The 12,000-nt window shown below is 36.6% G+C and overlaps 1 protein-coding gene across 5 annotated transcripts in view; it reads left to right on the forward strand.

Annotated features, from left to right (window-relative positions):
* HDGFL1 (HDGF like 1) overlaps window positions 1-12,000 on the forward strand; it is a 266,586-nt gene that overhangs the window by 232,190 nt on the left and 22,396 nt on the right. The window contains exon 6 of one of the 5 annotated variants that reach the window (XR_001718159.3): window positions 11,863-11,911. The exons of the other annotated variants lie outside the window; for them this stretch is intronic. The gene's annotated coding sequence lies outside the window, so the exon portion shown is untranslated. The remainder of the gene's footprint in view (window positions 1-11,862; window positions 11,912-12,000) is intronic. 5 annotated transcript variants of the gene reach the window in all.

Raw genomic sequence — 12,000 nt, forward strand, 5'->3', positions numbered from 1 at the left:
TGTCAACAAGACCTGCTTTCCACCTTTCACTTGTGATTCTTCTGGTGCTCAGAATTTGTCAATCATTAGTTCTCTTTTTGGTGCAGTCTCTCCACACACCCACCCTCAGCACATCTGTATTTCAGTCTAGGCTGCATTCCCATCAACTGCCATTCTTTTTTTTCCACCTGTTTTCTGTCCTTGTTTTTACCCTTAGATGTTGGGACATCACACTGATTTTAGTCAATGAATACTTTGATGATAGTGCCTCAATAAGCCTTTTAAAAGAAAAGCAGAAATAGGAAAAGACAAAGATAACTGTCCTATTTTATGAATCTCATTTTTTTTAAAAGTTAAAATCTGCTGAACTATTAGAAACATAATAACTTTGCTTCCACATATTTTGGAGGTTGTTAGATGTGAAAACTGGAGGAGAAAGCATTGCCACAAGGAAGGGGGTGTGCCTGCATTGCAGGAGGGCCTACTGTGAGGATGGGGACAGAGCAGTGAATGAGGCAGAGAAGCTACCTACCCTCCTGAAGCCCATATTTCATGGGAAAGACAGACAGACAATGAATAAATGAGACCATTTCAGAATGTGATCATATCAGAGTGTGACAGAGAATAAGTGAGGAATATATATTTTCAATTATGTTAAAATTAAACTTTGTATATTAGACTGCTCTTAGGAAGTGTGTGGCTCATTTCAAATTCAACCATTTTGGTAGAACAAAGTATTTCTGCAGTACTGTGAGTTTATAGCTCTATTGCCTGTACTAGTGGTTCTCCATCTTTTTAATGCGTAGAAAAAGATCCCGGACACTTTCATACCAGTAAACATTTCTCTGTGTGTGCAGCATCAACAATAATAACAGCACTCACTTACTGAATGTTTACTATGTGCCACATGCTCTTCTAGGGGCTTGAGATACATTACTAAACAATATAAATAAAGTTCCTGGCTTTTTGGTGCTTCCATTTTAGCAGATGGAAAAAGGCAATTAGAAATAAACTTAATAAATAAGGAAATTATGTTGATGTTAGAAAGATGTAAATGCCATTGGAAAAAACAAAGCAATGGCTAGAGAGTAGTAGGCGGAGGTGGTGCAATTTCAAACACAGCAGTAAGAATGGTGGCCAAGTTTATGTGAACACCTGGGGCTTTCTCTTTCCCTCCTCCGTAAGTCATCACATGAGAAAGTAAGTAAACAGAGTGGCATCCTTATAAAGATTACCTTGAATCATTATAATTGGTAAAATAGAAATAATCCACAATCTCAAATACTTTACTATTTATAAATTATTGCTAGTGGCACACCTCCCAGCCAAGAGAGAGACATGAATCCTATAACATCTGAAATGAAAGCCATTGCTTGGTACCAGTTTATTATATATACCTGTGTGGCATCTTTTGCATTGTGATATAGACCATATTTGACCTTTATTTTATTTACCATTTTGCATGCATTTAATTCCTCAAATAGAAAATACTCAACCACAGGGACCATGAAATTTGTTTTTCTGAATCTTCTGCAATACCTAGCAGAGCGCGTCACAAATCATCATCTGTTTTTATTGACTAACTTAATGTAATGAAGTCACAATTTAGGCACATGTTAACAGCATACCTCAGCATCCTGAGAGCATGTGCACATGTGAGATAAGTTTCCCGTGAGACAGGAGTCCTAGTAGTAGCTGGATGCCAATGAGCTGGATGTCACGGAGTATTCATGAGGCATGTTGTTATTGCATGCTACAGTTTAAGCTTTGCAGAGTAGACATATTTGCCTGAACACCTGCCCCATTCCCATCTTTATAGCTGATGTCACTCACTTTTAAATGCAAACAGAGTGGTTGACATTGGAGTATGCATAGCAAGGGAAGTATGTATGTGCAGGTGGGGAATATTCTAAAGACAAATTTCTATTTTGCAATTCCTTTCAAGGTCAAGTTTTTCTTAAATCATATAGAGATACTTCCCTATTACATTTATTGTCATTCTTAAATCATTTTAGGCTTTGGAAGCCTTCTCCATTTTTTTTTTTTCTCGTCCAGAATCTGAATTGTTGTTTGATGACAGGAGCCAGACTTTAGAATTGGTATAATAGATATAAATCTACTGTGTTCTCGATATGCTATCCAGACTTCCAAGTAGAGGCCTTGTGAAGTCCTGGGTTTTTGTAAAATATAACTTGAAATGCCAATATTTTAGATAAATAATTGAAGCCTGGGTTGGAATGATAGTGCAGACTGTGTAAAGAGATTCATGTAGGATAAGCTAAAAGCCTTCTTTCACAATGCAGAGAAAACCCATAGTTTTGCTATTTCTACTTTGTTAGCATTCCTACCAACTGCTCACCTGTGAGCAGGCATTGCCGTTAGGACTGAATGTCACAGCCTTGAAAAAAATCTACACTAAAGTCCCGTGGTGAGGCAGAAAAAAGAATGGACACACATCGGAGCTGTTCGAGCCACATTAATTACTAAAGTAGCTGAGTATCCACCCTCTAATATTTCTTGTGACTGTCAACATGACTACGTAGTTGACAGAGCAGAGCATGTCACAAAGTATCGTTCATTTATATTGATTAAATATATAATCAATATAGTTAAGTCATGTTGATATTTTATTTTAGTCATGTTATTATAAATGTTTGAATGCCAAGCAGATGGAATTCAGTGCAGGTATACTATAATATTTTTGACTCCGTGGATTTAAAAAAGAGAGAGAATAATTACAATGATATTTTACCTTCCAAGTGCTCAGTGTGGAATAAAAAACACAAAACCAAAACATATTCTACTTTCTCTTGTCCCACCCTTGCCTCCTCAGAAAAAACATCACCTGTATCAACTCTACAAATACTATACCATGCAAGAGAATAAACCTCTGGCCCTTTGATTGTGGTCACCCCATGAACTTGTTAAAGAGAGTCCCTCAGGGTTAAATATAAAGAATAATGAACAGCTGAAAAATGCTGGGCTGCAATGATTCCCAGACCGTCACACGGAGTCATAGCCTGCCATATGTGTTATCACCCAGAGTGGAAGGGAACCTCCTCCAAGAAGCTGCATATTGGTGAATCCTTTTTTCTGATCCTGTAGGACCAGGATGGATACCGATTTATCAATTTTGAAAAAACAACAACAAAGAAAGACTACGTCAGAGATGGTTGATGACAAGGTGCCTCTTTATTCTTGGAGGACTATTTTAGCTGTTAAAATGAATAGATGCCCCCAAGAATTATATCACAAAAATAATTAGTGTACCATATATCTGCAGGGCTGCTCTCTCTGCACTTTCCCCAGTTTGGCTCAGGGGACAGACAGTAGTATATTGCTGCTGCCGCCACCGCCTCCCCCTAATAATGGCCATTATTCATAGCAGGGCACTGGAGGTCACTAGCGTGGTCTTTGTGCAAGAGACCCTACTATTCATCCTGTATTGTTCTCTAGATTGTGAGCTACGGCAAATGGATTAGGGAACCAGTTTATTTTTTGTATATGAGATGTAGATTTGACCTTGGGTTGTCCTTCTGCATCCTCTATGATCTCACAAACCCTAGATATAAGACAGCAGCCTTGTAAAAAATCTCCAACTGTGCTTTGGTTTTGAGTTTAAATCACGGTATTCCAATCATTTGTTGGTTTTGCTATAAAGATGCCTGGGGCATCCAGCTTCAACTGAGAGGGCAGACTTGTCATTGTTAGTAATTAGAAGGAGCCTGGTACTGATTCAAGGTAGCTCAGAATTCATAAAAAAAATTTTTTTAAACCAAATGTGTTAGTGAGATGTAGTTTGCTGAATTCATTGTAGCTGTGTGGCTGTCTTTTTAACCTTGCTGCCCTGCTCATTATACATGCAGTCAGTCACCAAAGACCTTGGTTCCCCGCTGTGCTCCTGAAGCCTGATAAAATGCATCAAATATTAGATGAATCTTCTGGTCTTCTGTCTCTTTCAGATACATGGGTATAGCTATAGATTGAAATAAACTCCTAACATTTAATGCTGTATATGGGCTGGTGCTTAGTAGGCACAGAATAAATGCCTAATGAATTAATTAATAACTGATTAAATGAAAAGGATATTGCTTATGGCATTTCAAAGTCAGCAACTTTATTTTACTGAGGAAATTAATCAATAGAGAATTGCCTAATCTTGCACACACAAGAAACACTTCTCAGGGAGGCACATTTCTATGACTTCTTAGTGTTGGTTTCCTTATCAAGGAGGCAGCATCTAGACCTGTAAAACAGTTTTACCTTACCTACAATCCCATTTCAGAGGTTTTTTTATTGTCTCTACACAAGGTATTAACACTGATTAGCCACTGGACCCTGCTTTAAAAGTGGGCTTGCCAGAAATAGACAGGGATGCTATTTCAGGAAAACAAAAATCATTTTAGCAGTGTAACCACAGAACACTGGTGCCACAGCAAATTAATGGATGCCCCACCTTGAACAACGTGTTAAGGTAATATGTGATCATCTCAATTAGTAATTTCACTCCATGAATTCCAGAGCTGAAGATTAAGGTAGACAAAGTAGAATCACTAACACCTTTATGAATTGTTTATACTTTCATTTGACAATGTCTATGTACCTTATAAGCTCTTCTTGTATTAAAAATCAAACTTTGTTCAGTTTTTTGATCTATTCATTGATATGCGAACATAATGTATCTGGAATTTAAGTATGGCTGGACTGGAATCAAATTGCAGTTTAATGTAAATATGCACAGAAAGGTTAATCAATAAATTTTTGAATTAGCCTTTACTATCATAACCATAAATATACCTTTGTTTTTTTTCTAGCATATAGAATGTATTATCAACCACGTGAAATCTTTTTGTTTTTCCTTTAGTTCATGACCAGTTAAACGAAAGTTGAAGCTAAATATAAAGAGAATAAAAGTGAAATTATCATTTAAAAAAGTGAAAAAAGTATGGAGAGTATTTTTGGAACCAAGGAAAATGATCAGAATTTGTATAGTTTGGAAGTGATTCTGACCCCGGGCTAGGTCCAGTTCTCCCTGATAGTGAGCAACTCAGCTGTTTCTCTGCCCTGTGTCTCCTTTGTTAACTGACTCTACCAGCATTTTCAGGTAAACTTGCTGGAAACATTCATTGAGTAATCAATGAATCTTAAAGAATCAGCCACAGAGGTATTTTTATGTAAAATTATGCCCTGTTATTCGAGAAGGACATATTTCTGTACACGTGCATAATTACAAGTGTTTAGCTAATACTAGGTTTATGATAAATTCTTCCACCTTCATTTCTAAGATGGTAACGGTTAAAAGTTTTTGTTTTCTTTTTTTGTGGTGGCAAGTTATAAATTTACATTGGAAATGTATGAGAATTTCTGAAAGCTGTAGATTAACATTTATAACTTCACAGGAAATATTTTAAAAGCTCAACATTTGACTATTTTTGCATTAGTGAAGAGGCCTATTTAGTGAGATCTAAGGATGGATTATGAGTGTGGCTGTGATGCCCATTGAAAAATGAAGAAAGTGTAATGATTTAAACCAAATTTGAAAACACTAACCCACAATCTATGTCTTACTTGCCTCCTGGTCAATATGATTTACAATGTCTAATTAAAGAAGTGTTAAGTTTCTTTAAACATGTGCAGACGAAGCCTAAGATTCATGAAGGCTGAAGGTGTGAGTGACTTATTTAAAACCCCTTCTGTTCAAACAGGCCAGTAAGGGCTCTTATTCTTGTGATGGTATGAAACATACATCTTTAACCTCAATAGCCTAATGTTCCTGCTATACTGAAAGTATTGAGCAAGGCAGTCTCGTTTAATGTAATGGTTTCTTTTCTGGCAAACAGAGCTTTATTTCACAACTGGGATAACCTATTACTCAAATCCCAGCAATAGAGTTTTCCATGACAGTCAGCATTTCTGGTTTCTCATAGTGACCTCTAAGGGGTGACAAGTTTCTCTTTGGCTTAATGCTAGTGAGTAGAAAACATCACCGTGAGGGCAAAGTGACCTTGCTTTCCTTACAGAGTTGGGCGAGTCACTCTTTAGATACAACAGAAAATGTAAAATATTTTAAAAGAGATATTTCATTCTCCTACCAGTGAGGTCAGAACTTAGTTTCCAATTTTGAGAAATGGAACAAGTTGCTACCACTTACTGTTACAAATTTCAAGTGAGGTAACGAGAAATGTGAGAAAAGTGAAAATGTATGTATCTGACAGCTCTTGACAGTGTTATCATAGAAGGTCAACTTGATTAATGCCACGTGAAAATGAAAGCACACTATAAACCCTGAAAGCTCAGCCCCAAGAGTGTCTCACATCCAGACAAATCTGGCTGTAATGGCAGTTTCTCCACAGCATAAACTGGGGGGAGGTAGGTGGGTATTTGCCCTTTGGTTTAGATGGCTACGTGATACAATACAGGCCAGGACCTATTGTTTATATAGATATGCAATGTTGACCCCATTTCACATTTGAGATTTTATTAAATATGTTATTCAGAATAAAACTGTGCATCTAAGAATGTATATATATGTATAAAAATAAGATCTTTGAGCAGCTGAAATAGACGTCATTGAAGCTCATGCTTGAGAGAATCTGATATGTGTCCCTGGGAGTTGGAGGACATCAGGGAGAACTGTGAAGGCAGGTGGTCAGCCTGCCCCGTGAGGAGACCACAGTTTTAAGATACTGAGAGTGTATTATGGCAGGTTCTGAGCCAAGGAAGGGTGGTGGGAAAAGGTGATACTGATGCCCATGGGCCGCATAGGCAACAATACCTCTGCAGGGCCTTTGGAAGGGCACAGTGTTCTCCCCTCACCTGAAATGAAAAGTATTGATTTGCCTGCAATATGGGATTTTGGCAATAGCTTGAAGATGACTGATAGTGGCACCATAAGAGGACCTGTTGCCTTCTGTCCTAGTCATCCTCCTGGGCTGCAATCCAGAGGTGCCAGAGCCCAGAAGAGAGAAGAGAGAGGAGAGAGAAGGCAGTTGTGGTTGTCAAGGTTGAGAATCATGTTGGACAAGGGAAAGCAAAAGAGACTTATAGAGCTTGTAGACTTAAATTTTAAACTGAGTGAAGTCAGCTGGGACTTTTGCACAAATGATTATAGTTGAAAAATCATGGAATCTGACTGAGATCACATTAATGGACAAGGAAGCAAGATTGATTTTTTGGAGCTGATTTGAAAACAGTGGTTATAAAGAAAAAAATTTACATTTCTGTTTTATTAAGTGAGGAATTTAATCTCATATCCAATACCCTTTTCTTTCCCTGAGTGGTTGTGTTGAATGAATGAATGCATGAATGAATGAGTTTGAACCTTATCGCTAACTGCAGTGTTAAATGCATGTTTTTCTACATTTAAAACAAAATCAAAGCCTCAGTGAGCAGATGGTAGAAGCTTTTATTTTCCAAGAGACAAAGAGCCTGCTCATGCCCTTTAACTCACAGCAGTGGGAGGCTGCAGTCTCCCCCATGGGTAAAGTCAGCCTGAGTAAATCACAAATTGTCAGGAAAGCCCATCCACAGCTTTCACATTTAAAATTTTATTTAAATTATCAAAAAAAAATGCTGTCTTTCAGTGAGCTATTTTGATATGTGAGAAAATTAATACTTTTATGTATTAGTGTTTTTGCTTTTATTAAAATGGATTTAAAAATCCATAGTCTAAAATGAATAATCAAGTTCATCAAAAGGGGAAACAAGGGTAGCCAAAATAAAATTTTAAAATCTCAATACTTGGTATTAGCATTGACAGAGCCTAAGTTCCACAAGGATTTAAATTTGATGATGTGGACTAAAATATGCCTACTGCCTTTATGCTACACCTTTTATAAGTGTTATTCCAAGAAAAGCAGCGGAAACTATGCACGCTGTTTGTTATTTCACGGCATAGGATATTTGCTGTCTCATTGTTTGAAAGAGACTTTTTTTCTAATATGAATATGAAATACCTCCTTTGGAGTCAGAGGCATGCATTAATATCTATCATTTGCCTTTTAATGGGGCTTCTGGTGACTCCACAGTTTTAAATTTTTCTACATGTATCAAGTATTCTTTGCTGAACGTTCTTGCTATGTCCTCTACAAATATGGATGGAAATAATTATATGGAGGATGGCTTCATAAGGTGATGTCACTCCAGAGAAAACCTGCACCACAGGGAGCATTTCCAGCAAAGTATGGCAGAAACTGCAGGGTAATCAAAGTGCAAATTCCAATTTATTTAAGCAATATTGTTCTTGCTCCTCCCTTTCACAAAGCTGTCCTTTCTCATTAAATTTTTGAAAGAGAAGGAATGAATTTCACCAACAGAAATCTGAATGCTAGTTGACCTTTTTGAAAACTCTGCATGGAATGCCAGCATCAGCTGTCTTTTCACACACGTGGTGACAAAAGGAAGAAATTGAGGCTTATAAGGAGTAAGTCGAATATATGCAAGACTTGATGCCATCCAGCTAGGCTTTTATTTGAAAGGAGGTCTGTGTATATTGAGGGGAGTGTATTTGTTGATGGCCCATGAAGAGCTTGAACAAGATATGTGTCTGAGGATTTCTGTGTGTTCTAGAGGGACATCCCAGGGCCTTGGTTGGATTTGATCAGGGCATAGGTGCTACTCCATAGCAAGTGCGTTTTGCTCTCTGGAGACAAACAGATGAATATAGACAGAGTTGATAACATCTGTATATTGGTGACAATCTGACACAGTTAAGTGCCTTTGCTTATTTAATAGTTTATTCTTTTATCAGATTATTACGAACCATCAATGATGTATCAGCTGGCAATGTACTAGGTGGAGGGATGACAAACATCAAATAAAATTCAGCTTCTGCCCTTAACAGGCTCTTAATTAGAAGAGGTTTTCTTATTAGCAGGCAGAACACTACAACTGAGTGTAATTCTGTGGTGGAAGGAGGCTCAGAGGGTGCTGTAGGAGTATCCTGAAGGAACCCTAATCCAGGTTGGTCAGACAGGGAAGCTTCCCAGAAACAGTAATGTGTAATGTCTGATTTGAGTCTTTAATGACCAATCCATCAGGGAGGGGTGAAGTGAAAGGGTTTCAAAGCAAAGGGATGAATGTTTTCAAAGCACCAAATGTAAGAGAAAGCAAGGATAATAATAAAAGCACTTCCCTTTTGCTAGAGAGAAGGTGTGAGAATGAGGAAAGCATCAAATGGAAAAAAAAAAGAGAGAGAGTTTGTCCATTGAGTCTTACTTTCTATGTTGTGTTTAAAATATATGGGTTTTATAGTAAAGACTAGGGTAGCTATTGACATAATTGCTCTTAGCCTCATGCTCCAGGGGCCCTTGCTCTGGGACTCATGCTTAAAAAGGCCTGCATTTCATAGTCTCAAGAGGAGAAAATGTTATGAAAGAATACAAGGCCACTTCTATCTGTACTCAGGTTTTAGTACTTATTGCTGGCCCAGTTCAACACATCATTTCAAGCATCAGCTTTTGTGACTAACATTTAGTCCCCGGGCAAACACTTCTCTACATCTCTGGCACTGTGTATAGAGGGAATGAGGTCCGCATGCTGTGAGGGTCTATGTGTATGCCACTGCCAGCCCTGGAAATGGACACTGCTTCGAAAATAGGAAGAACGTAAGAGGGAAAAAGTGGAGAGAATTTAACATTTTTAAAAATTTATATTAACTGATCACCAATTCTCAGATAACATGCCTGAAGTGCATTCTCGCGTAACTAAGAACAATTTCCAAACAGGTCAAAAAGAGGTCCATTTACTTGTTTCCCTTCACGTTCTAGTTTGTAGAAAAAAGGAGACAAGAATTAGGGTGGTATTTCCAAACTTTGCATATGAAGATTAAGAAATATTTTACACTGTTAAATATTTATAATTACTCAAAATATTTCCTTCTCTCTCTCTGTATATATATCCCTACACATACACATGCAATATATGCATAAATATATATATACATAAAACTACAAAATTTTATGTTGAATGATAAAATGGCTTTATTTATATCAAAAGATTTAATTCTTAAACATTATAAAAATTTAAACTTTACTTTGAAATATTTTATTTAATATTTTGATTTATAATGATTTGTCTTTTGCCTTTTAATTTTATAGGCAATTTTGAATATTTTGAAAGAAAAGATTTTGAAAATATGAACAATAACTTTTTTACATTTAATTTACATCTTCAATGAAAATATATTCCATTTTTGTATACTTTGAATACTTTCAATCTTTTATATTGTTATTATCTCTAGAACATTAATTATATACACGTCTTCAACATGACATAATTAGTAATTTTTCTAAAATTGATATTACAGAATATATAATCACAAATACATTTTTGTGACTTACTTTTCATTTTAACATCATCAGACTCTAAAAAGAATACTCAGAAATGTACAATAATACAGTTTAGTTATTTTTACTTTGTCCCTAACCACATTCCTGCAACAAGCATAGCTTTACATGTATGTTGAGATTTTTTCAGTATGGAGGCATATTTTTCACAGAAGGGGGACATATTCTGTTTATCAGCTTATTATATTGATTTATAGTTTGTATAGATTTAACTCTATGTTGTGGGTATCCATCTGTACTCTTGCCCCAGGCCCTGCAATATGTTAAGAGTGGGTCTGGTTACTGAATATCTTCAGCAAGGGAGTAGCGTGATTGATACTGCATTTGAGGACGATTACTCCAGTGGAGACAATGACATCAGTTAGAAGGTTGATCTACCTCTTCGTGAGTAGCGTTTTCTATCTGTAGCTGGAGCTTCTGAATGAACCCTCTGACTTCTTCCCATAGCCTATCATCTGAGAAGTTTTGAGCCCTGCAACTATAGGTTTCCTTGTCAGCAAGTTCCTGGCCATAGGCCTATCCATTTTCAGACCAGGCATTTTGACAGCTCAGCCACAGATCTGGATAAATTGAAGGTCTTCTGCTCTTAACTAAAAGGAAAATTGAGAATCCACAGGAGTCTATCTTGAGTTTCAAACCCAAGGTTCATGCAATATCTAACAACAACCATTAACCACAGAGATTGTTCAGGCAAAATAACAATGTTTTGAGTCCATAGCAAACTCATTGGCAAGAAAGCCCACCAGATTTGAGCAGCAAAATAAAGACAACTCTCATTTAGAGTTTGTGAAACCTCCAACCTGACCACTACCCCAGGGGCTCTGCAAGGTTTCCCTCAATCCTCTCAGGTTGCAGTTTTCCACTCTGATCCACCACAGGCTCCTGTGGAGTCAGCCATCTGATGTCTTCAAGTAAGAAATACAGAAGAGCCAGGTGGGTTTGAGATGCTATTGCAAATATCCTGCATAGATTCGTTTTATGGGCAGAAGGGAATTAGGACAACAGAAACCAGTTTTTTCTTTTTCTAAAGCACTTTTTATTCTGGCTTCTACCTAAAATTGAATGGGAAGTCTCCTGCCTACTGTCAAGCTGAAATAAGTTGTAGAATGCAACCTAAACAACAGCCAGAGATTCTAATTAAAGTTTTTCTTAGACTGACACACTTAGAAAGCTTTCTTCTCTATTTTTATCTAAAGAAAAGTAGAGAAGTTAAATTTGATGGTGATGCCTTGATGACATCAACTTTCTAAAACGAGAAGCGAATTTTGTTTAGAAAACACACTCTGTATAATCTTAGAACGCTTTCGTTTTATCATGTTTGAGAGGAGAATGTATCTTGATGTGAATACTGAAGGTTAATGCATACTAAATTATTAACCAGGAGATGAAATTGAGTAGTTCTGATAAATTCAAGTTTATATGTATAAATGTATAATTTATGTATACATGCGTAAATTTACATATATGATAATATAGAGATGGGGTAGTAAAGTAGTATTTTAATAAACAATGTAGTTTCTGTTTTCAATTTGCACAGAATTTATGAATTTATCATCACATCAGTAGTAATTCTGAGATGGATTTAGGTAATTAAAACTAGATTTAAAATGATTTTAAAATCTATTACAGTGATTACTCTTATTAGCAGTTTTATTTTCCTCTAATACATTTTATT

This window comes from Pan troglodytes, chromosome 5 (genome assembly GCF_028858775.2).
Source record: "Pan troglodytes isolate AG18354 chromosome 5, NHGRI_mPanTro3-v2.0_pri, whole genome shotgun sequence".
NCBI lineage: Eukaryota > Metazoa > Chordata > Mammalia > Primates > Hominidae > Pan > Pan troglodytes.